We start from the raw sequence: 27917 nt of genomic DNA, 5'->3' as shown, positions 1-27917 counted from the left end.
CCCGCCTGTTTCCCCGCCTCTGATTCACCACCTCATATTCGCCACCTCAGGTTCCCTGCCTCTGATTCCCTGCCTCTGATTCGCTGCCTCTGATTCCCTGCATCTGACTGCCCGCCTCTGATACCCTGCCTCTGATTCCCCGCCTCTGATTCCCCGCCTCTGATTCCCCGCCTCTGATTTCCCACCTCTGATTCCCCACTTCTGATTCCCCGCCTCTGATTCCCCGTCTGTGATTCCACGCCTCTGATTCCCCGCCTCTGATTCCGCGCCTCTGATTCCCCGCCTCTGATACCCCGCCTCTGATTCCCCGCCTCTGATTCCCTGCATCTGATTCCCCGCCTCAGATTCCCCGCCTCTGATTCCCCGACTCTGATTCCCCGCCTCTGATTCCCCGCCTCTGATTCCCCGCCTATGTTTACCCGCCTCTGTTTACCCGCCTGTTTTCCCGCCTCTGATTGCCCACCTCAGATTCCCTGCCTCAGATTCCCTGCCTCAGATTCCCTGCCTCTGATTCCCTGCCTCTGATTCCCTGCATCTGATTGCCCGCCTCTGATTACCTGCCTCTGATTCCCCGCCTCTGATTCCCCACCTCTGATTCCCCACTTCTGATTCCCCGCCTCTGATTCCCCGCGTCTGATTCCCCGCCTCTGATTCACCGCCTCTGATTCCCCGCCTCTGATTCCCCGCCTCTGATTCCCCACCTCTGATTGCCCCGCCTCTGATTCGCTGATTCTGATTCCCCGCCTCTGATTCCCCACCTCTGATTCCCCACTTCTTATTCCCCGCCTCTGATTCCCCGCCTCTGATTCCACGCCTCTGATTCCCCGCCTCTGATTCCCCGCCTCTGATTCCACGCCTCTGATTCCCCTCCTCTGATACCCCGCCTCTGATTCCCCACCTCTGATTCCCCGCATCTGATTCCCCGCCTCTGATTCCCCGCCTCTGATTCCCCGCCTCTGATTCACCGCCTCCCTTTCCGAGCAACTTTCCTGGCCTACGTTTCCCCACATCTCTTTCCCCACCTGTGATTCCACGCCTCAGATTCGCCGCCTCTGATTTCCTGCCTCTGATTCCCTGCCTCTGATTCCCCGCCTCTGATTCCCCACCTCTGATTCCCCTCTCTGATTTCCCGCCTCTGATTCCCCGCCTCTGATTCCACGCCTCTGATTACCCGCCTCTGATACACTGCCTCTCTTTCCCTGCCTCTATTTCCGTGCCTCTTTCTCTGCATCTCGTTTCCCACATCTCATTTCCCCCTTCTGATAACCCGCATCAGATTCCCTGCCACAGATTCCCTGCCTCAGATTCCCTGCCTCAGATTCCCTGCATCAGATTCCCTTCATCTGATTCCCTGCCTCTGATTCCCCGCCTCTGATTCCCTGCATCTGATTCCCAGCCTCTGTTTACCCGCCTGTTTCCCCGCCTCTGATTCACCACCTCATATTCGCCACCTCAGGTTCCCTGCCTCTGATTCCCTGCCTCTGATTCGCTGCCTCTGATTCCCTGCATCTGACTGCCCGCCTCTGATACCCTGCCTCTGATTCCCCGCCTCTGATTCCCCGCCTCTGATTCCCCGCCTCTGATTTCCCACCTCTGATTCCCCACTTCTGATTCCCCGCCTCTGATTCCCCGTCTGTGATTCCACGCCTCTGATTCCCCGCCTCTGATTCCGCGCCTCTGATTCCCCGCCTCTGATACCCCGCCTCTGATTCCCCGCCTCTGATTCCCTGCATCTGATTCCCCGCCTCAGATTCCCCGCCTCTGATTCCCCGACTCTGATTCCCCGCCTCTGATTCCCCGCCTCTGATTCCCCGCCTATGTTTACCCGCCTCTGTTTACCCGCCTGTTTTCCCGCCTCTGATTGCCCACATCAGATTCCCTGCCTCAGATTCCCTGCCTCAGATTCCCTGCCTCTGATTCCCTGCCTCTGATTCCCTGCATCTGATTGCCCGCCTCTGATTACCTGCCTCTGATTCCCTGCCTCTGATTCCCCACCTCTGATTCCCCAGTTCTGATTCCCCGCCTCTGATTCCCCGCGTCTGATTCCCCGCCTCTGATTCACCGCCTCTGATTCCCCGCCTCTGATTCCCCGCCTCTGATTCCCCACCTCTGATTGCCCCGCCTCTGATTCGCTGATTCTGATTCCCCGCCTCTGATTCCCCACCTCTGATTCCCCACTTCTTATTCCCCGCCTCTCATTCCCCGCCTCTGATTCCACGCCTCTGATTCCCCGCCTCTGATTCCCCGCCTCTGATTCCACGCCTCTGATTCCCCTCCTCTGATACCCCGCCTCTGATTCCCCACCTCTGATTCCCCGCATCTGATTCCCCGCCTCTGATTCCCCGCCTCTGATTCCCCGCCTCTGATTCACCGCCTCCCTTTCCGAGCAACTTTCCTGGCCTACGTTTCCCCACATCTCTTTCCCCACCTGTGATTCCACGCCTCAGATTCGCCGCCTCTGATTTCCTGCCTCTGATTCCCTGCCTCTGATTCCCCGCCTCTGATTCCCCACCTCTGATTCCCCTCTCTGATTTCCCGCCTCTGATTCCCCGCCTCTGATTCCACGCCTCTGATTACCCGCCTCTGATACACTGCCTCTCTTTCCCTGCCTCTATTTCCGTGCCTCTTTCTCTGCATCTCGTTTCCCACATCTCATTTCCCCCTTCTGATAACCCGCATCAGATTCCCTGCCACAGATTCCCTGCCTCAGATTCCCTGCCTCAGATTCCCTGCATCAGATTCCCTTCATCTGATTCCCTGCCTCTGATTCCCCGCCTCTGATTCCCTGCATCTGATTCCCAGCCTCTGTTTACCCGCCTGTTTCCCCGCCTCTGATTCACCACCTCATATTCGCCACCTCAGGTTCCCTGCCTCTGATTCCCTGCCTCTGATTCGCTGCCTCTGATTCCCTGCATCTGACTGCCCGCCTCTGATACCCTGCCTCTGATTCCCCGCCTCCGATTCCCCGCCTCTGATTCCCCGCCTCTGATTTCCCACCTCTGATTCCCCACTTCTGATTCCCCGCCTCTGATTCCCCGCCTCTGATTCCCCGACTCTGATTCCCCGCCTCTGATTCCCCGCCTCTGATTCCCCGCCTATGTTTACCCGCCTCTGTTTACCCGCCTGTTTTCCCGCCTCTGATTGCCCACCTCAGATTCCCTGCCTCACATTCCCTGCCTCAGATTCCCTGCCTCTGATTCCCTGCCTCTGATTCCCTGCATCTGATTGCCCGCCTCTGATTACCTGCCTCTGATTCCCCGCCTCTGATTCCCCACCTCTGATTCCCCACTTCTGATTCCCCGCCTCTGATTCCCCGCGTCTGATTCCCCGCCTCTGATTCACCGCCTCTGATTCCCCGCCTCTCATTCCCCGCCTCTGATTCCCCACCTCTGATTGCCCCGCCTCTGATTCGCTGATTCTGATTCCCCGCCTCTGATTCCCCACCTCTGATTCCCCAATTCTTATTCCCCGCCTCTGATTCCCCGCCTCTGATTCCACGCCTCTGATTCCCCGCCTCTGATTCCCCGCCTCTGATTCCACGCCTCTGATTCCCCTCCTCTGATACCCCGCCTCTGATTCCCCACCTCTGATTCCCCGCATCTGATTCCCCGCCTCTGATTCCCCGCCTCTGATTCCCTGCCTCTGATTCCCCGCCTCTGCTTCCGCGCCTCTGATTCCCCACCTATGTTTACCCACCTCTGTTTACCCACCTGTTTCCCCGCCTCTGATTCCCCACCTCAGATTCCCTGCCTCAGATTCCCCGCCTCTGATTCTCCGCCTCTGATTCCCCGCCTCTGATTCCCCACCTCTGATTCCCCACTTCTGATTCCCTGCCTCTGATTCCCCGCCTCTGATTCCCCGCCTCTGATTCCCAGCCTCTGATTCACCGCCTCTGATTCCCCACCTCTGATTCCACGCCTCTGATTACCTGCCTCTGATACCCTGCCTCTCTTTCCCTGCCTCTATTTCCGTGCCTCTTTCTCTGCATCTCGTTTCCAACATCTCATTTCCCCCTTCTGATAACCCGCATCAGATTCCCTGCCTCAGATTCCCTGCATCAGATTCCCTTCATCTGATTCCCTGCCTCTGATTCCCCGCCTCTGATTCCCCGCCACTGATTCGCCACCTCTGTCTCTACGCCTCTATTTTGCCTGCACTCTTTCCCCTCCACTCTTTCTGTGCCTCTCTTTCCCTCCCTCAATTTCAACAACTCTGTTTGATCTGTTCTGTGTACCTAATTTTCAACACACAAGTTCCAACCACTATGTTTCGCCCATCTCTTTCGCTGCCTCTATTTATGCAGCTATGTTTACCCGCTTCTGTTTACCCGCCTGTTTCCCCACATCTCTTTCCCCACCTCTGATTCCACGCCTCTGATTCCCCGCCTCTGATTCCCCGCCTCTGATTCCCCGCCTCTGATTCACCGCCTCCCTTTCCGCGCAACTTTCCTGGCCTACGTTTCCCCACATCTCTTTCCCCACCTCTGATTCCACGCCTCAGATTCGCCACCTCTGATTTCCCGCCTCTGATTCCCTGCCTCTGATTCCCTGCCTCTGATTCCCCACCTCTGATTCCCCCCTCTGATTCCCCGCCTCTGATTCCCAGCCTCTGATTCCCCACCTCTGATTCCCCGCCTCTGATTCCCTGCCTGTCTTTCCCTGCCTCTATTTCCGTGCCTCTTTCTCTGCATCTCGTTTCCCACATCTCATTTCCCCCTTCTGATAACCCGCATCAGATTCCCTGCCACAGATTCCCTGCCTCAGATTCCCTGCCTCAGATTCCCTGCATCAGATTCCCTTCATCTGATTCCCTGCCTCTGATTCCCCGCCTCTGATTCCCCACCTCTGATTCCCTGCCTCAGATTCCCTGCCTCTGATTCCCTGCCTCTGATTCCCTGCCTCTGATTTCCTGCATCTGATTGCCCGCCTCTGATTCTCTGCCTCTGATTCCCCGCCTCTGATTCCCCGCCTCTGATTCGCCGCCTCTGATTCCCCGCCTCTGATTTCCCACCTCTGATTCCCTGCCTCTGATAACCTGCCTCTGAATCCCTGCCTCTGATTCCCGGCCTCTGAGTCCCCACCTCTGATTCCCCGTGTCCGATTCCGCACCCATGTTTCACCACCTCTGTTGCTCTGCTTCTGATTTCCCGGCTCAGATTCACCGGCTCTGATTCCGCACATCTGATTCCAGGCCTCTCTTTCTGTGTCTCTGATTCCCCGCCTCTGATTCCACGCCTCTGATTACCCGCCTCTGATACCCTGCCTCTCTTTCCCTGCCTCTATTTCCGTGCCTCTTTCTCTGCATCTCGTTTCCCACATCTCATTTCCCCCTTCTGATAACCCGCATCAGATTCCCTGCAACAGATTCCCTGCCTCAGATACCCTGCCTCAGTTTCCCTGCATCAGATTCCCTTCATCTGATTCCCTGCCTCTGATTCCCCGCGGCTGATTCCCTGCCTCTGATTCCCCGCCTCTGTTTTCCCGACTGTTTCCCCGCCTCTGATTCACCACCTCATATTCGCCATCTCAGGTTCCCTGCCTCTGATTCCCTGCCTCTGATTCCCTGCCTCTGATTCCCTGCATCTGATTGCCCGCCTCTGATACCCTGCCTCTGATTCCCCACCTCTGATTCCCCGCCTCTGATTCCCAGCCTCTGATTTCCCACCTCTGATTCCCCACTTCTGATTCCCCGCCTCTGATTCCCCACCTCTGATTGCCCCGCCTCTGATTCGCTGATTCTGATTCCCCGCCTCTGATTCCCCACCTCTGATTCCCCACTTCTTATTCCCCGCCTCTGATTCCCCGCCTCTGATTCCACGCCTCTGATTCCCCGCCTCTGATTCCCCGCCTCTGATTCCACGCCTCTGATTCCCCTCCTCTGATACCCCGCCTCTGATTCCCCACCCCTGATTCACCGCATCTGATTCCCCGCCTCTGATTCCCCGCCTCTGATTCCCTGCCTCTGATTCCCCGCCTCTGATTCCGCGCCTCTGATTCCCCGCCTATGTTTACCCACCTCTGTTTACCCACCTGTTTCCCCGCCTCTGATTCCCCACCTCAGATTCCCTGCCTCAGATTCCCCGCCTCTGATTCTCCTCCTCTGATTCCCCGCCTCTGATTCCCCACCTCTGATTCCCCACTTCTGATTCCCTGCCTCTGATTCCCCGCCTCTGATTCCCCACCTCTGATTCCCCGCCTCTGATTCCCCACCTCTGATTCACTGCCTCCCTTTCCGCTCAACTTTCCTGGCCTACTTTTCCCCACATATCTTTCCCCGCCTCTGATTTCCCGCCTCTGATTCCACGCCTCTGATTCCCCGCCTATGTTTACCCGCCTCTGTTTACCCGCCTGTTTTCCTGCCTCTGATTCCCCACCACAGATTCCCTGCCTCAGATTCCCTGCCTCAGATTCCCTGCATCAGATTCCCTTCATTTGATTCCCTGCGTCTGATTCCCTGCCTCTGATTCCCTGCATCTGATTGCCCGCCTCTGATTCCCCGCCTCTGATTCCCCGCCTCTGATTCCCCACCTCTGATTCCCCACTTCTGATTCCCCGCCTCTGATTCCCCGCCTCTGATTCCCCGCCTCTGATTCCCCGCCTCTGATTCACCGCCTCTAATTCCCCACCTCTGATTCCACGCCTCTGATTACCTGCCTCTGATACCCTGCCTCTCTTTCCCTGCCTCTATTTCCGTGCCTCTTTCTCTGCATCTCGTTTCCAACATCTCATTTCCCCCTTCTGATAACCCGCATCAGATTCCCTGCCTCCGATTCCCTGCCTCAGATTCCCTGCCTCAGATTCCCTGCATCAGATTCCCTTCATCTGATTCCCTGCCTCTGATTCCCCGCCTCTGATTCCCCGCCACTGATTCGCCACCTCTGTCTCTACGCCTCTATTTTGCCTGCACTCTTTCCCCTCCACTCTTTCTGTGCCTCTCTTTCCCTCCCTCAATTTCAACAACTCTGTTTGATCTGTTCTGTGTACCTAATTTTCAACACACAAGTTCCAACCACTATGTTTCGCCCATCTCTTTCGCTGCCTCTATTTATGCAGCTATGTTTACCCGCTTCTGTTTACCCGCCTGTTTCCCCACATCTCTTTCCCCACCTCTGATTCCACGCCTCTGATTCCCCGCCTCTGATTCCCCGCCTCTGATTCCCCGCCTCTGATTCACCGCCTCCCTTTCCGCGCAACTTTCCTGGCCTACGTTTCCCCACATCTCTTTCCCCACCTCTGATTCCACGCCTCAGATTCGCCGCCTCTGATTTCCCGCCTCTGATTCCCTGCCTCTGATTCCCTGCCTCTGATTCCCCACCTCTGATTCCCCCCTCTGATTCCCCGCCTCTGATTCCCAGCCTCTGATTCCCCACCTCTGATTCCCCGCCTCTGATTCCCTGCCTGTCTTTCCCTGCCTCTATTTCCGTGCCTCTTTCTCTGCATCTCGTTTCCCACATCTCATTTCCCCCTTCTGATAACCCGCATCAGATTCCCTGCCACAGATTCCCTACCTCAGATTCCCTGCCTCAGATTCCCTGCATCAGATTCCCTTCATCTGATTCCCTGCCTCTGATTCCCCGCCTCTGATTCCCCACCTCTGATTCCCTGCCTCAGATTCCCTGCCTCTGATTCCCTGCCTCTGATTCCCTGCCTCTGATTTCCTGCATCTGATTGCCCGCCTCTGATTCTCCGCCTCTGATTCCCCGCCTCTGATTCGCCGCCTCTGATTCGCCGCCTCTGATTCCCCGCCTCTGATTTCCCACCTCTGATTCCCTGCCTCTGATAACCTGCCTCTGAATCCCTGCCTCTGATTCCCGGCCTCTGAGTCCCCACCTCTGATTCCCCGTGTCCGATTCCGCACCCATGTTTCACCACCTCTGTTGCTCTGCTTCTGATTTCCCGGCTCAGATTCACCGGCTCTGATTCCGCACATCTGATTCCACGCCTCTCTTTCTGTGTCTCTGATTCCCCGCCTCTGATTCCACGCCTCTGATTACCCGCCTCTGATACCCTGCCTCTCTTTCCCTGCCTCTATTTCCGTGCCTCTTTCTCTGCATCTCGTTTCCCACATCTCATTTCCCCCTTCTGATAACCCGCATCAGATTCCCTGCCACAGATTCCCTGCCTCAGATACCCTGCCTCAGATTCCCTGCATCAGATTCCCTTCATCTGATTCCCTGCCTCTGATTCCCCGCGGCTGATTCCCTGCCTCTGATTCCCCACCTCTGTTTTCCCGACTGTTTCCCCGCCTCTGATTCACCACCTCATATACGCCATCTCAGGTTCCCTGCCTCTGATTCCCTGCCTCTGATTCCCTGCCTCTGATTCCCTGCATCTGATTGCCCGCCTCTGATACCCTGCCTCTGATTCCCCGCCTCTGATTCCCCGCCTCTGATACCCAGCCTCTGATTTCCCACCTCTGATTCCCCACTTCTGATTCCCCGCCTCTGATTCCCCGTCTCTGATTCCACGCCTCTGATTCCCCGCCTCTGATTCCGCGCCTCTGATTCCCCGCCTCTGATACCCCGCCTCTGATTCCCCGCCTCTGATTCCCTGCATCTGATTCCCCGCCTCAGATTCCCCGCCTCTGATTCCCCGACTCTGATTCCCCGCCTCTGATTCCCCGCCTCTGATTCCCTGCCTCTGATTCCCCGCCTATGTTTACCCGCCTCTGTTTACCCGCCTGTTTTCCCGCCTCTGATTGCCCACCTCAGATTCCCTGCCTCAGATTCCCTGCCTCAGATTCCCTGCCTCTGATTCCCTGCCTCTGATTCCCTGCATCTGATTGCCCGCCTCTGATTACCTGCCTCTGATTCCCCGCCTCTGATTCCCCACCTCTGATTCCCCACTTCTGATTCCCCGCCTCTGATTCACCTCCTCTGATTCCCCGCCTCTGATTCCCCGCCTCTGATTCCCCACCTCTGATTGCCCCGCCTCTGATTCGCTGATTCTGATTCCCCGGCTCTGATTCCCCACCTCTGATTCCCCACTTCTGATTCCCCACCTCTGATTCCCCGCCTCTGATTGCACGCCTCTGATTCCCCGCCTCTGATTCCCTGCCTCTGATTCCCCGCCTCTGATTCCCCTCCTCTGATACCCCGCCTCTGATTCCCCACCTCTGATTCCCCGCATCTGATTCCCCGCCTCTGATTCCCCGCCTCTGATTCCCTGCCTCTGATTCCCCACCTCTGAATTCGCGCCTCTGATTCCCCGCCTATGTTTACCCGCCTCTGTTTACCCACCTGTTTCCCCGCCTCTGATTCCCCACCTCAGATTCCCTGCCTCAGATTCCCTGCCTCTGATTCCCTGCCTCTGATTCCCTGCCTCTGATTCCCTGCATCTGATTGCCCGCCTCTGATTCTCCGCCTCTGATTCCCCGCCTCTGATTCCCAACCTCTGATTCCCCGCTTCTGATTCCCTGCCTCTGATTCCCCGCCTCTGATTCACCGCCTCTGATTCCCCGCCTCTGATGCCCCACCTCTGATTCAATGCCTCCCTTTCCGCTCAACTTTCCTGGCCTACTTTTCCCCACATATCTTTCCCCGCCTCTGATTTCCCGCCTCTGATTCCACGCCTCTGAATCCCCGCCTATGTTTACCCGCCTCTGTTTAACCGCCTGTTTTCCCGCCTCTGATTCCCCACCACAGATTCCCTGCCTCAGATTCCCTGCCTCAGATTCCCTGCATCAGATTCCCTTCATTTGATTCCCTGCGTCTGGTTCCCTGCCTCTGATTCCCTGCCTCTGATTCCCTGCATCTGATTGCCCGCCTCTGATTCCCCGCCTCTGATTCCCCGCCTCTGATTCCCCGCCTCTGATTCACCGCCTCTGATTCCCCGCCTCTGATTCCCCGCCTCTGATTCCCCACTTCTGATTGCCCGCCTCTGATTCCACGCCTCTGATTCCCCGCCTCTGATTCCCCACCTCTGATTCCCCACTTCTGATTCCCCACCTCTGATTCCCCGCCTCTGATTCCACGCCTCTGATTCCCCACCTCTGATTCCCCACTTCTGATTCCCCACCTCTGATTCTCCGCCTCTGATACCCTGCCTCTGATAACTTTTTACTGATTCCCTGCCTCAGATTCCCTGCCTCCGATTCCCTGCCTCAGATTCCCTGCCTCAGTTTCCCTGCATTAGATTCCCTTCATCTGATTCCCTGCCTCTGATTCCCCGCCTCTGATTCCCCGCATCTGATTCCCCACCTCTGTCTCTATGCCTCTATTTTGCCTGCACTCTTTCCCCTCCACTCTTTCCGTGCCTCTCTTTCCCTCCCTCAATTTCAACAACTCTGTTTGATCTGTTCTGTGTAACTAATTTTCAACACAAAAGTTCCAACCACTATGTTTCGCCCATCTCTTTCGCTGCATCTATTGATGCAGCTATGTTTACCCGCTTCTGTTTACCCGCCTGTTTCCCCACATCTCTTTCCCCACCTCTGATTCCACGCCTCTGATTCCCCGCCTCTGATTCCCCGCCTCTGATTCCCCGCCTCTGATTCACCGCCTCCCTTTCCGAGCAACTTTCCTGGCCTACGTTTCCCCACATCTCTTTCCCCACCTGTGATTCCACGCCTCAGATTCGCCGCCTCTGATTTCCTGCCTCTGATTCCCTGCCTCTGATTCCCCGCCTCTGATTCCCCACCTCTGATTCCCCTCTCTGATTCCCTGCATCTGATTCCCCGCCTCAGATTCCCCGCCTCTTATTCCCCGACTCTGATTCCCCGCCTCTGATTCCCCGACTCTGATTCCCCGCCTCTGATTCCCCGCCTCTGATTCCCCGCCTATGTTTACCCGCCTCTGATTCCCCTCTCTGATTTCCCGCCTCTGATTCCCCGCCTCTGATTCCACGCCTCTGATTACCCGCCTCTGATACCCTACCTCTCTTTCCCTGCCTCTATTTCCGTGCCTCTTTCTCTGCATCTCGTTTCCCACATCTCATTTCCCCCTTCTGATAACCCGCATCAGATTCCCTGCCACAGATTCCCTGCCTCAGATTCCCTGCCTCAGATTCCCTGCATCAGATTCCCTTCATCTGATTCCCTGCCTCTGATTCCCCGCCTCTGATTCCCTGCATCTGATTCCCAGCCTCTGTTTACCCGCCTGTTTCTCCGCCTCTGATTCACCACCTCATATTCGCCACCTCAGGTTCCCTGCCTCTGATTCCCTGCCTCTGATTCCCTGCCTCTGATTCCAGCCATCTGATTGCCCGCCTCTGATACCCTGCCTCTGATTCCCCGCCTCTGATTTCCCACCTCTGATTCCCCACTTCTGATTCCCCGCCTCTGATTCCCCGTCTGTGATTCCACGCCTCTGATTCCCCACCTCTGATTCCGCGCCTCTGATTCCCCGCCTCTGATACCCCGCCTCTGATTCCCCGCCTCTGATTCCCTGCATCTGATTCCCCGCCTCAGATTCCCCGCCTCTTATTCCCCGACTCTGATTCCCCGCCTCTGATTCCCCGACTCTGATTCCCCGCCTCTGATTCCCCGCCTCTGATTCCCCGCCTATGTTTACCCGCCACTGTTTACCCGCCTGTTTTCCCGCCTCTGATTGCCCACCTCAGATTCCCTGCCTCAGATTCCCTGCCTCAGATTCCCTGCCTCTGATTCCCTGCCTCTGATTCCCTGCATCTGATTGCCCGCCTCTGATTACCTGCCTCTGATTCCCCGCCTCTGATTCCCCACCTCTGATTCCTCACTTCTGATACCCCGACTCTGATTCCCCGCGTCTGATTCCCCGCCTCTGATTCACCGCCTCTGATTCCCCGCCTCTGATTCCCCGCCTCTGATTCCCCACCTCTGATTGCCCCGCCTCTGATTCGCTGATTCTGATTCCCCGCCTCTGATTCCCCACCTCTGATTCCCCACTTCTGATTCCCCGCCTCTGATTCCCCACCTCTGATTCCACGCCTCTGATTCCCCGCCTCTGATTCCCCGCCTCTGATTCCACGCCTCTGATTCACCTCCTCTGATACCCCGCCTCTGATTCCCCACCTCTGATTCCCCGCATCTGATTCCCCACCTCTGATTCCACGCCTCTGATTACCTGCCTCTGATACCCTGCCTCTCTTTCCCTGCCTCTATTTCCGTGCCTCTTTCTCTGCATCTCGTTTCCAACATCTCATTTCCCCCTTCTGATAACCCGCATCAGATTCCCTGCCTCCGATTCCCTGCCTCAGATTCCCTGCCTCAGATTCCCTGCATCAGATTCCCTTCATCTGATTCCCTGCCTCTGATTCCCCGCCTCTGATTCCCCGCCACTGATTCGCCACCTCTGTCTCTACGCCTCTATTTTGCCTGCACTCTTTCCCCTCCACTCTTTCTGTGCCTCTCTTTCCCTCCCTCAATTTCAACAACTCTGTTTGATCTGTTCTGTGTACCTAATTTTCAACACACAAGTTCCAACCACTATGTTTCGCCCATCTCTTTCGCTGCCTCTATTTATGCAGCTATGTTTACCCGCTTCTGTTTACCCGCCTGTTTCCCCACATCTCTTTCCCCACCTCTGATTCCACGCCTCTGATTCCCCGCCTCTGATTCCCCGTCTGTGATTCCACGCCTCTGATTCCCCGCCTCTGATTCCGCGCCTCTGATTCCCCGCCTCTGATACCCCGCCTCCGATTCCCCGCCTCTGATTCCCCACTTCTGATTCCCTGCCTCTGATTCCCCGCCTCTGATTCCCCGCCTCTGATTCCCCGCCTCTGATTCCCCACCTCTGATTCACTGCCTCCCTTTCCGCTCAACTTTCCTGGCCTACTTTTCCCCACATATCTTTCCCCGCCTCTGATTTCCCGCCTCTGATTCCACGCCTCTGATTCCCCGCCTATGTTTACCCGCCTCTGTTTACCCGCCTGTTTTCCTGCCTCTGATTCCCCACCACAGATTCCCTGCCTCAGATTCCCTGCCTCAGATTCCCTGCATCAGATTCCCTTCATTTGATTCCCTGCGTCTGATTCCCTGCCTCTGATTCCCTGCATCTGATTGCCCGCCTCTGATTCCCCGCCTCTGATTCCCCGCCTCTGATTCCCCACCTCTGATTCCCCACTTCTGATTCCCCGCCTCTGATTCCCCGCCTCTGATTCCCCGCCTCTGATTCCCCGCCTCTGATTCACCGCCTCTGATTCCCCACCTCTGATTCCACGCCTCTGATTACCTGCCTCTGATACCCTGCCTCTCTTTCCCTGCCTCTATTTCCGTGCCTCTTTCTCTGCATCTCGTTTCCAACATCTCATTTCCCCCTTCTGATAACCCGCATCAGATTCCCTGCCTCCGATTCCCTGCCTCAGATTCCCTGCCTCAGATTCCCTGCATCAGATTCCCTTCATCTGATTCCCTGCCTCTGATTCCCCGCCTCTGATTCCCCGCCACTGATTCGCCACCTCTGTCTCTACGCCTCTATTTTGCCTGCACTCTTTCCCCTCCACTCTTTCTGTGCCTCTCTTTCCCTCCCTCAATTTCAACAACTCTGTTTGATCTGTTCTGTGTACCTAATTTTCAACACACAAGTTCCAACCACTATGTTTCGCCCATCTCTTTCGCTGCCTCTATTTATGCAGCTATGTTTACCCGCTTCTGTTTACCCGCCTGTTTCCCCACATCTCTTTCCCCACCTCTGATTCCACGCCTCTGATTCCCCGCCTCTGATTCCCCGCCTCTGATTCCCCGCCTCTGATTCACCGCCTCCCTTTCCGCGCAACTTTCCTGGCCTACGTTTCCCCACATCTCTTTCCCCACCTCTGATTCCACGCCTCAGATTCGCCGCCTCTGATTTCCCGCCTCTGATTCCCTGCCTCTGATTCCCTGCCTCTGATTCCCCACCTCTGATTCCCCGCCTCTGATTCCCTGCCTGTCTTTCCCTGCCTCTATTTCCGTGCCTCTTTCTCTGCATCTCGTTTCCCACATCTCATTTCCCCCTTCTGATAACCCGCATCAGATTCCCTGCCACAGATTCCCTGCCTCAGATTCCCTGCCTCAGATTCCCTGCATCAGATTCCCTTCATCTGATTCCCTGCCTCTGATTCCCCGCCTCTGATTCCCCACCTCTGATTCCCTGCCTCAGATTCCCTGCCTCTGATTCCCTGCCTCTGATTCCCTGCCTCTGATTTCCTGCATCTGATTGCCCGCCTCTGATTCTCTGCCTCTGATTCCCCGCCTCTGATTCCCCGCCTCTGATTCGCCACCTCTGATTCCCCGCCTCTGATTTCCCACCTCTGATTCCCTGCCTCTGATAACCTGCCTCTGAATCCCTGCCTCTGATTCCCGGCCTCTGAGTCCCCACCTCTGATTCCCCGTGTCCGATTCCGCACCCATGTTTCACCACCTCTGTTGCTCTGCTTCTGATTTCCCGGCTCAGATTCACCGGCTCTGATTCCGCACATCTGATTCCACGCCTCTCTTTCTGTGTCTCTGATTCCCCGCCTCTGATTCCACGCCTCTGATTACCCGCCTCTGATACCCTGCCTCTCTTTCCCTGCCTCTATTTCCGTGCCTCTTTCTCTGCATCTCGTTTCCCACATCTCATTTCCCCCTTCTGATAACCCGCATCAGATTCCCTGCCACAGATTCCCTGCCTCAGATACCCTGCCTCAGATTCCCTGCATCAGATTCCCTTCATCTGATTCCCTGCCTCTGATTCCCCGCGGCTGATTCCCTGCCTCTGATTCCCCACCTCTGTTTTCCCGACTGTTTCCCCGCCACTGATTCACCACCTCATATTCGCCATCTCAGGTTCCCTGCCTCTGATTCCCTGCCTCTGATTCCCTGCCTCTGATTCCCTGCATCTGATTGCCCGCCTCTGATACCCTGCCTCTGATTCCCCGCCTCTGATTCCCCGCCTCTGATTCCCAGCCTCTGATTTCCCACCTCTGATTCCCCACTTCTGATTCCCCGCCTCTGATTCCCCGTCTCTGATTCCACGCTTCTGATTCCCCGCCTCTGATTCCGCGCCTCTGATTCCCCGCCTCTGATACCCCGCCTCTGATTCCCCGCCTCTGATTCCCTGCATCTGATTCCCCGCCTCAGATTCCCCGCCTCTGATTCCCCGACTCTGATTCCCCGCCTCTGATTCCCCGCCTCTGATTCCCCGCCTCTGATTCCCCGCCTATGTTTACCCGCCTCTGTTTACCCGCCTGTTTTCCCGCCTCTGATTGCCCACCTCAGATTCCCTGCCTCAGATTCCCTGCCTCAGATTCCCTGCCTCTGATTCCCTGCCTCTGATTCCCTGCATCTGATTGCCCACCTCTGATTACCTGCCTCTGATTCCCCGCCTCTGATTCCCCACCTCTGATTCCCCACTTCTGATTCCCCACCTCTGATTCCCCGCCTCTGATTCCACGCCTCTGATTCCCCACCTCTGATTCCCCACTTCTGATTCCCCACCTCTGATTCTCCGCCTCTGATACCCTGCCTCTGATAACTTTTTACTGATTCCCTGCCTCAGATTCCCTGCCTCCGATTCCCTGCCTCAGATTCCCTGCCTCAGTTTCCCTGCATTAGATTCCCTTCATCTGATTCCCTGCCTCTGATTCCCCGCCTCTGATTCCCCGCATCTGATTCCCCACCTCTGTCTCTACGCCTCTATTTTGCCTGCACTCTTTCCCCTCCACTCTTTCCGTGCCTCTCTTTCCCTCCCTCAATTTCAACAACTCTGTTTGATCTGTTCTGTGTAACTAATTTTCAACACAAAAGTTCCAACCACTATGTTTCGCCCATCTATTTCGCTGCATCTATTGATGCATCTATGTTTACCCGCTTCTGTTTACCCGCCTGTTTCCCCACATCTCTTTCCCCACCTCTGATTCCACGCCTCTGATTCCCCGCCTCTGATTCCCCGCCTCTGATTCCCCGCCTCTGATTCACCGCCTCCCTTTCCGAGCAACTTTCCTGGCCTACGTTTCCCCACATCTCTTTCCCCACCTCTGATTCCACGCCTCAGATTCGCCGCCTCTGATTTCCTGCCTCTGATTCCCTGCCTCTGATTCCCCGCCTCTGATTCCCCACCTCTGATTCCCCTCTCTGATTCCCTGCATCTGATTCCCCGCCTCAGATTCCCCGCCTCTTATTCCCCGACTCTGATTCCCCGCCTCTGATTCCCCGACTCTGATTCCCCGCCTCTGATTCCCCGCCTCTGATTCCCCGCCTATGTTTACCCGCCTCTGATTCCCCTCTCTGATTTCCCGCCTCTGATTCCCCGCCTCTGATTCCACGCCTCTGATTACCCGCCTCTGATACCCTACCTCTCTTTCCCTGCCTCTATTTCCGTGCCTCTTTCTCTGCATCTCGTTTCCCACATCTCATTTCCCCCTTCTGATAACCCGCATCAGATTCCCTGCCACAGATTCCCTGCCTCAGATTCCCTGCCTCAGATTCCCTGCATCAGATTCCCTTCATCTGATTCCCTGCCTCTGATTCCCCGCCTCTGATTCCCTGCATCTGATTCCCAGCCTCTGTTTACCCGCCTGTTTCTCCGCCTCTGATTCACCACCTCATATTCGCCACCTCAGGTTCCCTGCCTCTGATTCCCTGCCTCTGATTCCCTGCCTCTGATTCCAGCCATCTGATTGCCCGCCTCTGATACCCTGCCTCTGATTCCCCGCCTCTGATTCCCCGCCTCTGATTCCCCGCCTCTGATTTCCCACCTCTGATTCCCCACTTCTGATTCCCCGCCTCTGATTCCCCGTCTGTGATTCCACGCCTCTGATTCCCCACCTCTGATTCCGCGCCTCTGATTCCCCGCCTCTGATACCCCGCCTCTGATTCCCCGCCTCTGATTCCCTGCATCTGATTCCCCGCCTCAGATTCCCCGCCTCTTATTCCCCGACTCTGATTCCCCGCCTCTGATTCCCCGACTCTGATTCCCCGCCTCTGATTCCCCGCCTCTGATTCCCCGCCTATGTTTACCCGCCTCTGTTTACCCGCCTGTTTTCCCGCCTCTGATTGCCCACCTCAGATTCCCTGCCTCAGATTCCCTGCCTCAGATTCCCTGCCTCTGATTCCCTGCCTCTGATTCCCTGCATCTGATTGCCCGCCTCTGATTACCTGCCTCTGATTCCCCGCCTCTGATTCCCCACCTCTGATTCCCCACTTCTGATACCCCGCCTCTGATTCCCCGCGTCTGATTCCCCGCCTCTGATTCACCGCCTCTGATTCCCCGCCTCTGATTCCCCGCCTCTGATTCCCCACCTCTGATTGCCCCGCCTCTGATTCGCTGATTCTGATTCCCCGCCTCTGATTCCCCACCTCTGATTCCCCACTTCTGATTCCCCGCCTCTGATTCCCCACCTCTGATTCCACGCATCTGATTCCCCGCCTCTGATTCCCCGCCTCTGATTCCACGCCTCTGATTCACCTCCTCTGATACCCCGCCTCTGATTCCCCACCTCTGATTCCCCGCATCTGATTCCCCACCTCTGATTCCACGCCTCTGATTACCTGCCTCTGATACCCTGCCTCTCTTTCCCTGCCTCTATTTCCGTGCCTCTTTCTCTGCATCTCGTTTCCAACATCTCATTTCCCCCTTCTGATAACCCGCATCAGATTCCCTGCCTCCGATTCCCTGCCTCAGATTCCCTGCCTCAGATTCCCTGCATCAGATTCCCTTCATCTGATTCCCTGCCTCTGATTCCCCGCCTCTGATTCCCCGCCACTGATTCGCCACCTCTGTCTCTACGCCTCTATTTTGCCTGCACTCTTTCCCCTCCACTCTTTCTGTGCCTCTCTTTCCCTCCCTCAATTTCAACAACTCTGTTTGATCTGTTCTGTGTACCTAATTTTCAACACACAAGTTCCAACCACTATGTTTCGCCCATCTCTTTCGCTGCCTCTATTTATGCAGCTATGTTTACCCGCTTCTGTTTACCCGCCTGTTTCCCCACATCTCTTTCCCCACCTCTGATTCCACGCCTCTGATTCCCCGCCTCTGATTCCCCGTCTGTGATTCCACGCCTCTGATTCCCCGCCTCTGATTCCGCGCCTCTGATTCCCCGCCTCTGATACCCCGCCTCTGATTCCCCGCCTCTGATTCCCCACTTCTGATTCCCCGCCTCTGATTCCCCGCCTCTGATTCCCCGCCTCTGATTCACCGCCTCTGATTCCCCACCTCTGATTCCACGCCTCTGATTACCTGCCTCTGATACCCTGCCTCTCTTTCCCTGCCTCTATTTCCGTGCCTCTTTCTCTGCATCTCGTTTCCAACATCTCATTTCCCCCTTCTGATAACCCGCATCAGATTCCCTGCCTCCGATTCCCTGCCTCAGATTCCCTGCCTCAGATTCCCTGCATCAGATTCCCTTCATCTGATTCCCTGCCTCTGATTCCCCGCCTCTGATTCCCCGCCACTGATTCGCCACCTCTGTCTCTACGCCTCTATTTTGCCTGCACTCTTTCCCCTCCACTCTTTCTGTGCCTCTCTTTCCCTCCCTCAATTTCAACAACTCTGTTTGATCTGTTCTGTGTACCTAATTTTCAACACACAAGTTCCAACCACTATGTTTCGCCCATCTCTTTCGCTGCCTCTATTTATGCAGCTATGTTTACCCGCTTCTGTTTACCCGCCTGTTTCCCCACATCTCTTTCCCCACCTCTAATTCCACGCCTCTGATTCCCCGCCTCTGATTCCCCGCCTCTGATTCCCCGCCTCTGATTCACCGCCTCCCTTTCCGCGCAACTTTCCTGGCCTACGTTTCCCCACATCTCTTTCCCCACCTCTGATTCCACGCCTCAGATTCGCCGCCTCTGATTTCCCGCCTCTGATTCCCTGCCTCTGATTCCCTGCCTCTGATTCCCCACCTCTGATTCCCCCCTCTGATTCCCCGCCTCTGATTCCCAGCCTCTGATTCCCCACCTCTGATTCCCCGCCTCTGATTCCCTGCCTGTCTTTCCCTGCCTCTATTTCCGTGCCTCTTTCTCTGCATCTCGTTTCCCACATCTCATTTCCCCCTTCTGATAACCCGCATCAGATTGCCTGCCACAGATTCCCTGCCTCAGATTCCCTGCCTCAGATTCCCTGCATCAGATTCCCTTCATCTGATTCCCTGCCTCTGATTCCCCGCCTCTGATTCCCCACCTCTGATTCCCTGCCTCAGATTCCCTGCCTCTGATTCCCTGCCTCTGATTCCCTGCCTCTGATTTCCTGCATCTGATTGCCCGCCTCTGATTCTCTGCCTCTGATTCCCCGCCTCTGATTCCCCGCCTCTGATTCGCCACCTCTGATTCCCCGCCTCTGATTTCCCACCTCTGATTCCCTGCCTCTGATAACCTGCCTCTGAATCCCTGCCTCTGATTCCCGGCCTCTGAGTCCCCACCTCTGATTCCCCGTGTCCGATTCCGCACCCATGTTTCACCACCTCTGTTGCTCTGCTTCTGATTTCCCGGCTCAGATTCACCGGCTCTGATTCCGCACATCTGATTCCACGCCTCTCTTTCTGTGTCTCTGATTCGCCGCCTCTGATTCCACGCCTCTGATTACCCGCCTCTGATACCCTGCCTCTCTTTCCCTGCCTCTATTTCCGTGCCTCTTTCTCTGCATCTCGTTTCCCACATCTCATTTCCCCCTTCTGATAACCCGCATCAGATTCCCTGCCACAGATTCCCTGCCTCAGATACCCTGCCTCAGATTCCCTGCATCAGATTCCCTTCATCTGATTCCCTGCCTCTGATTCCCCGCGGCTGATTCCCTGCCTCTGATTCCCCACCTCTGTTTTCCCGACTGTTTCCCCGCCTCTGATTCACCACCTCATATTCGCCATCTCAGGTTCCCTGCCTCTGATTCCCTGCCTCTGATTCCCTGCCTCTGATTCCCTGCATTTGATTGCCCGCCTCTGATACCCTGCCTCTGATTCCCCGCCTCTGATTCCCCGCCTCTGATTCCCAGCCTCTGATTTCCCACCTCTGATTCCCCACTTCTGATTCCCCGCCTCTGATTCCCCGTCTCTGATTCCATGCTTCTGATTCCCCGCCTCTGATTCCGTGCCTCTGATTCCCCGCCTCTGATACCCCGCCTCTGATTCCCCGCCTCTGATTCCCTGCATCTGATTCCCCGCCTCAGATTCCCCGCCTCTGATTCCCCGACTCTGATTCCCCGCCTCTGATTCCCCGCCTCTGATTCCCCGCCTCTGAATCCCCGCCTATGTTTACCCGCCTCTGTTTACCCGCATGTTTTCCCGCCTCTGATTGCCCACCTCAGATTCCCTGCCTCAGATTCCCTGCCTCAGATTCCCTGCCTCTGATTCCCTGCCTCTGATTCCCTGCATCTGATTGCCCGCCTCTGATTACCTGCCTCTGATTCCCCGCCTCTGATTCCCCACCTCTGATTCCCCACTTCTGATTCCCCGCCTCTGATTCCCCGCGTCTGATTCCCCGCCTCTGATTCACCTCCTCTGATTCCCCGCCTCTGATTCCCCGCCTCTGATTCCCCACCTCTGATTGCCCCGCCTCTGATTCGCTGATTCTGATTCCCCGGCTCTGATTCCCCACCTCTGATTCCCCACTTCTGATTCCCCACCTCTGATTCCCCGCCTCTGATTGCACGCCTCTGATTCCCCGCCTCTGATTCCCTGCCTCTGATTCCCCGCCTCTGATTCCCCTCCTCTGATACCCCGCCTCTGATTCCCCACCTCTGATTCCCCGCATCTGATTCCCCGCCTCTGATTCCCCGCCTCTGATTCCCTGCCTCTGATTCCCCACCTCTGATTTCGCGCCTCTGATTCCCCGCCTATGTTTACCCGCCTCTGTTTACCCACCTGTTTCCCCGCCTCTGATTCCCCACCTCAGATTCCCTGCCTCAGATTCCCTGCCTCTGATTCCCTGCCTCTGATTCCCTGCCTCTGATTCCCTGCATCTGATTGCCCGCCTCTGATTCTCCGCCTCTGATTCCCCGCCTCTGATTCCCAACCTCTGATTCCCCGCTTCTGATTCCCTGCCTCTGATTCCCCGCCTCTGATTCACCGCCTCTGATTCCCCGCCTCTGATGCCCCACCTCTGATTCAATGCCTCCCTTTCCGCTCAACTTTCCTGGCCTACTTTTCCCCACATATCTTTCCCCGCCTCTGATTTCCCGCCTCTGATTCCACGCCTCTGAATCCCCGCCTATGTTTACCCGCCTCTGTTTAACCGCCTGTTTTCCCGCCTCTGATTCCCCACCACAGATTCCCTGCCTCAGATTCCCTGCCTCAGATTCCCTGCATCAGATTCCCTTCATTTGATTCCCTGCGTCTGGTTCCCTGCCTCTGATTCCCTGCCTCTGATTCCCTGCATCTGATTGCCCGCCTCTGATTCCCCGCCTCTGATTCCCCACCTCTGATTCTCCACTTCTGATTCCCCGCCTCTGATTCCCCGCCTCTGATTCCCCGCCTCTGATTCACCGCCTCTGATTCCCCGCCTCTGATTCCCCGCCTCTGATTCCCCACTTCTGATTGCCCGCCTCTGATTCCACGCCTCTGATTCCCCGCCTCTGATTCCCCACCTCTGATTCCCCACTTCTGATTCCCCACCTCTGATTCCCTGCCTCTGATTCCACGCCTCTGATTCCCCACCTCTGATTCCCCACTTCTGATTCCCCACCTCTGATTCTCCGCCTCTGATACCCTGCCTCTGATAACTTTTTACTGATTCCCTGCCTCAGATTCCCTGCCTCCGATTCCCTGCCTCAGATTCCCTGCCTCAGTTTCCCTGCATTAGATTCCCTTCATCTGATTCCCTGCCTCTGATTCCCCGCCTCTGATTCCCCGCATCTGATTCCCCACCTCTGTCTCTACGCCTCTATTTTGCCTGCACTCTTTCCCCTCCACTCTTTCCGTGCCTCTCTTTCCCTCCCTCAATTTCAACAACTCTGTTTGATCTGTTCTGTGTAACTAATTTTCAACACAAAAGTTCCAACCACTATGTTTCGCCCATCTCTTTCGCTGCATCTATTGATGCATCTATGTTTACCCGCTTCTGTTTACCCGCCTGTTTCCCCACATCTCTTTCCCCACCTCTGATTCCACGCCTCTGATTCCCCGCCTCTGATTCCCCGCCTCTGATTCCCCGCCTCTGATTCACCGCCTCCCTTTCCGAGCAACTTTCCTGGCCTACGTTTCCCCACATCTCTTTCCCCACCTCTGATTCCACGCCTCAGATTCGCCGCCTCTGATTTCCTGCCTCTGATTCCCTGCCTCTGATTCCCCGCCTCTGATTCCCCACCTCTGATTCCCCTCTCTGATTTCCCGCCTCTGATTCCCCGCCTCTGATTCCACGCCTCTGATTACCCGCCTCTGATACCCTACCTCTCTTTCTTTGCCTCTATTTCCGTGCCTCTTTCTCTGCATCTCGTTTCCCACATCTCATTTCCCCCTTCTGATAACCCGCATCAGATTCCCTGCCACAGATTCCCTGCATCAGATTCCCTGCCTCAGATTCCCTGCATCAGATTCCCTTCATCTGATTCCCTGCCTCTGATTCCCCGCCTCTGATTCCCTGCATCTGATTCCCAGCCTCTGTTTACCCGCCTGTTTCTCCGCCTCTGATTCACCACCTCATATTCGCCACCTCAGGTTCCCTGCCTCTGATTCCCTGCCTCTGATTCCCTGCCTCTGATTCCCTGCATCTGATTGCCCGCCTCTGATACCCTGCCTCTGATTCCCCGCCTCTGATTCCCCGCCTCTGATTCCCCGCCTCTGATTTCCCACCTCTGATTCCCCACTTCTGATTCCCCGCCTCTGATTCCCCGTCTGTGATTCCACGCCTCTGATTCCCCGCCTCTGATTCCGCGCCTCTGATTCCCCGCCTCTGATACCCCGCCTCTGATTCCCCGCCTCTGATTCCCTGCATCTGATTCCCCGCCTCAGATTCCCCGCCTCTTATTCCCCGACTCTGATTCCCCACCTCTGATTCCCCACTTCTGATACCCCGCCTCTGATACCCCGCGTCTGATTCCCCGCCTCTGATTCACCGCCTCTGATTCCCCGCCTCTGATTCCCCGCCTCTGATTCCCCACCTCTGATTGCCCCGCCTCTGATTCGCTGATTCTGATTCCCCGCCTCTGATTCCCCACCTCTGATTCCCCACTTCTGATTCCCCGCCTCTGATTCCCCGCCTCTGATTCCACGCCTCTGATTCCCCGCCTCTGATTCCCCGCCTCTGATTCCACGCCTCTGATTCCCCTCCTCTGATACCCCGCCTCTGATTCCCCACCTCTGATTCCCCGCATCTGATTCCCCACCTCTGATTCCACGCCTCTGATTACCTGCCTCTGATACCCTGCCTCTCTTTCCCTGCCTCTATTTCCGTGCCTCTTTCTCTGCATCTCGTTTCCAACATCTCATTTCCCCCTTCTGATAACCCGCATCAGATTCCCTGCCTCCGATTCCCTGCCTCAGATTCCCTGCCTCAGATTCCCTGCATCAGATTCCCTTCATCTGATTCCCTGCCTCTGATTCCCCGCCTCTGATTCCCCGCCACTGATTCGCCACCTCTGTCTCTACGCCTCTATTTTGCCTGCACTCTTTCCCCTCCACTCTTTCTGTGCCTCTCTTTCCCTCCCTCAATTTCAACAACTCTGTTTGATCTGTTCTGTGTACCTAACTTTCAACACACAAGTTCCAACCACTATGTTTCGCCCATCTCTTTCGCTGCCTCTATTTATGCAGCTATGTTTACCCGCTTCTGTTTACCCGCCTGTTTCCCCACATCTCTTTCCCCACCTCTGATTCCACGCCTCTGATTCCCCGCCTCTGATTCCCCGCCTCTGATTCCCCGCCTCTGATTCACCGCCTCCCTTTCCGCGCAACTTTCCTGGCCTACGTTTCCCCACATCTCTTTCCCCACCTCTGATTCCACGCCTCAGATTCGCCGCCTCTGATTTCCCGCCTCTGATTCCCTGCCTCTGATTCTCTGCCTCTGATTCCCCACCTCTGATTCCCCCCTCTGATTCCCCGCCTCTGATTCCCAGCCTCTGATTCCCCACCTCTGATTCCCCGCCTCTGATTCCCTGCCTGTCTTTCCCTGCCTCTATTTCCGTGCCTCTTTCTCTGCATCTCGTTTCCCACATCTCATTTCCCCCTTCTGATAACCCGCATCAGATTCCCTGCCACAGATTCCCTGCCTCAGATTCCCTGCCTCAGATTCCCTGCATCAGATTCCCTTCATCTGATTCCCTGCCTCTGATTCCCCGCCTTTGATTCCCCACCTCTGATTCCCTGCCTCAGATTCCCTGCCTCTGATTCCCTGCCTCTGATTCCCTGCCTCTGATTTCCTGCATCTGATTGCCCGCCTCTGATTCTCCGCCTCTGATTCCCCGCCTCTGATTCCCCGCCTCTGATACGCCGCCTCTGATTCCCCGCCTCTGATTTCCCACCTCTGATTCCCTGCCTCTGATAACCTGCCTCTGAATCCCTGCCTCTGATTCCCGGCCTCTGAGTCCCCACCTCTGATTCCCCGTGTCCGATTCCGCACCCATGTTTCACCACCTCTGTTGCTCTGCTTCTGATTTCCCGGCTCAGATTCACCGGCTCTGATTCCGCACATCTGATTCCACGCCTCTCTTTCTGTGTCTCTGATTCCCCGCCTCTGATTCCACGCCTCTGATTACCCGCCTCTGATACCCTGCCTCTCTTTCCCTGCCTCTATTTCCGTGCCTCTTTCTCTGCATCTCGTTTCCCACATCTCATTTCCCCCTTCTGATAACCCGCATCAGATTCCCTGCCACAGATTCCCTGCCTCAGATACCCTGCCTCAGATTCCCTGCATCAGATTCCCTTCATCTGATTCCCTGCCTCTGATTCTCCGCCTCTGATTCCCCGCCTCTGATACGCCGCCTCTGATTCCCCGCCTCTGATTTCCCACCTCTGATTCCCTGCCTCTGATAACCTGCCTCTGAATCCCTGCCTCTGATTCCCGGCCTCTGAGTCCCCACCTCTGATTCCCCGTGTCCGATTCCGCACCCATGTTTCACCACCTCTGTTGCTCTGCTTCTGATTTCCCGGCTCAGATTCACCGGCTCTGATTCCGCACATCTGATTCCACGCCTCTCTTTCTGTGTCTCTGATTCCCCGCCTCTGATTCCACGCCTCTGATTACCCGCCTCTGATACCCTGCCTCTCTTTCCCTGCCTCTATTTCCGTGCCTCTTTCTCTGCATCTCGTTTCCCACATCTCATTTCCCCCTTCTGATAACCCGCATCAGATTCCCTGCCACAGATTCCCTGCCTCAGATACCCTGCCTCAGATTCCCTGCATCAGATTCCCTTCATCTGATTCCCTGCCTCTGATTCCCCGCGGCTGATTCCCTGCCTCTGATTCCCCGCCTCTGTTTTCCCGACTGTTTCCCCGCCTCTGATTCACCACCTCATATTCGCCATCTCAGGTTCCCTGCCTCTGATTCCCTGCCTCTGATTCCCTGCCTCTGATTCCCTGCATCTGATTGCCCGCCTCTGATACCCTGCCTCTGATTCCCCGCCTCTGATTCCCCGCCTCTGATTCCCAGCCTCTGATTTCCCACCTCTGATTCCCCACTTCTGATTCCCCGCCTCTGATTCCCCGTCTCTGATTCCACGCCTCTGATTCCCCGCCTCTGATTCCGCGCCTCTGATTCCCCGCCTCTGATACCCCGCCTCTGATTCCCCGCCTCTGATTCCCTGCATCTGATTCCCCGCCTCAGATTCCCCGCCTCTGATTCCCCGACTCTGATTCCCCGCCTCTGATTCCCCGCCTCTGATTCCCCGCCTCTGATTCCCCGCCTATGTTTACCCGCCTCTGTTTACCCGCCTGTTTTCCCGCCTCTGATTGCCCACCTCAGATTCCCTGCCTCAGATTCCCTGCCTCAGATTCCCTGCCTCTGATTCCCTGCCTCAGATTCCCTGCCTCAGATTCCCTGCCTCTGATTCCCTGCCTCTGATTCCCTGCATCTGATTCCCCGCCTCTGATTCCCCACCTCTGATTCCCCACTTCTGATTCCCCGCCTCTGATTCCCCGCGTCTGATTCCCCGCCTCTGATTCACCTCCTCTGATTCCCCGCCTCTGATTCCCCGCCTCTGATTCCCCACCTCTTATTGCCCCGCCTCTGATTCGCTGATTCTGATTCCCCGGCTCTGATTCCCCACCTCTGATTCCCCACTTCTGATTCCCCACCTCTGATTCCCCGCCTCTGATTGCACGCCTCTGATTCCCCGCCTCTGATTCCCCGCCTCTGATTCCCCGCCTCTGATTCCCCTCCTCTGATACCCCGCCTCTGATTCCCCACCTCTGATTCCCCGCATCTGATTCCCCGCCTCTGATTCCCCGCCTCTGATTCCCTGCCTCTGATTCCCCACCTCTGATTTCGCGCCTCTGATTCCCCGCCTATGTTTACCCGCCTCTGTTTACCCACCTGTTTCCCTGCCTCTGATTCCCCACCTCAGATTCCCTGCCTCTGATTCCCTGCCTCTGATTCCCTGCCTCTGATTCCCTGCCTCTGATTCCCTGCATCTGATTGCCCGCCTCTGATTCTCCGCCTCTGATTCCCCGCCTCTGATTCCCAACCTCTGATTCCCCGCTTCTGATTCCCTGCCTCTGATTCCCCGCCTCTGATTCACCGCCTCTGATTCCCCGCCTCTGATTCCCCACCTCTGATTCAATGCCTCCCTTTCCGCTCAACTTTCCTGGCCTACTTTTCCCCACATATCTTTCCCCGCCTCTGATTTCCCGCCTCTGATTCCACGCCTCTGAATCCCCGCCTATGTTTACCCGCCTCTGTTTAACCGCCTGTTTTCCCGCCTCTGATTCCCCACCACAGATTCCCTGCCTCAGATTCCCTGCCTCAGATTCCCTGCATCAGATTCCCTTCATTTGATTCCCTGCGTCTGGTTCCCTGCCTCTGATTCCCTGCCTCTGATTCCCTGCATCTGATTGCCCGCCTCTGATTCCCCGCCTCTGATTCCCCACCTCTGATTCCCCACTTCTGATTCCCCGCCTCTGATTCCCCGCCTCTGATTCCCCGCCTCTGATTCACCGCCTCTGATTCCCCGCCTCTTATTCCCCGCCTCTGATTCCCCACTTCTGATTGCCCGCCTCTGATTCCACGCCTCTGATTCCCCGCCTCTGATTCCCCACCTCTGATTCCCCACTTCTGATTCCCCACCTCTGATTCCCCGCCTCTGATTCCACGCCTCTGATTCCCCACCTCTGATTCCCCACTTCTGATTCCCCACCTCTGATTCTCCGCCTCTGATACCCTGCCTCTGATAACTTTTTACTGATTCCCTGCCTCAGATTCCCTGCCTCCGATTCCCTGCCTCAGATTCCCTGCCTCAGTTTCCCTGCATTAGATTCCCTTCATCTGATTCCCTGCCTCTGATTCCCCGCCTCTGATTCCCCGCATCTGATTCCCCACCTCTGTCTCTACGCCTCTATTTTGCCTGCACTCTTTCCCCTCCACTCTTTCCGTGCCTCTCTTTCCCTCCCTCAATTTCAACAACTCTGTTTGATCTGTTCTGTGTAACTAATTTTCAACACAAAAGTTCCAACCACTATGTTTCGCCCATCTCTTTCGCTGCATCTATTGATGCAGCTATGTTTACCCGCTTCTGTTTACCCGCCTGTTTCCCCACATCTCTTTCCCCACCTCTGATTCCACGCCTCTGATTCCCCGCCTCTGATTCCCCGCCTCTGATTCCCCGCCTCTGATTCACCGCCTCCCTTTCCGAGCAACTTTCCTGGCCTACGTTTCCCCACATCTCTTTCCCCACCTCTGATTCCACGCCTCAGATTCGCCGCCTCTGATTTCCTGCCTCTGATTCCCTGCCTCTGATTCCCCGCCTCTGATTCCCCACCTCTGATTCCCCTCTCTGATTTCCCGCCTCTGATTCCCCGCCTCTGATTCCACGCCTCTGATTACCCGCCTCTGATACCCTACCTCTCTTTCCCTGCCTCTATTTCCGTGCCTCTTTCTCTGCATCTCGTTTCCCACATCTC

This window comes from Narcine bancroftii, chromosome 6, assembly GCF_036971445.1.
Source record: "Narcine bancroftii isolate sNarBan1 chromosome 6, sNarBan1.hap1, whole genome shotgun sequence".
NCBI lineage: Eukaryota > Metazoa > Chordata > Chondrichthyes > Torpediniformes > Narcinidae > Narcine > Narcine bancroftii.
This window is presented reverse-complemented; position numbering follows the sequence as displayed.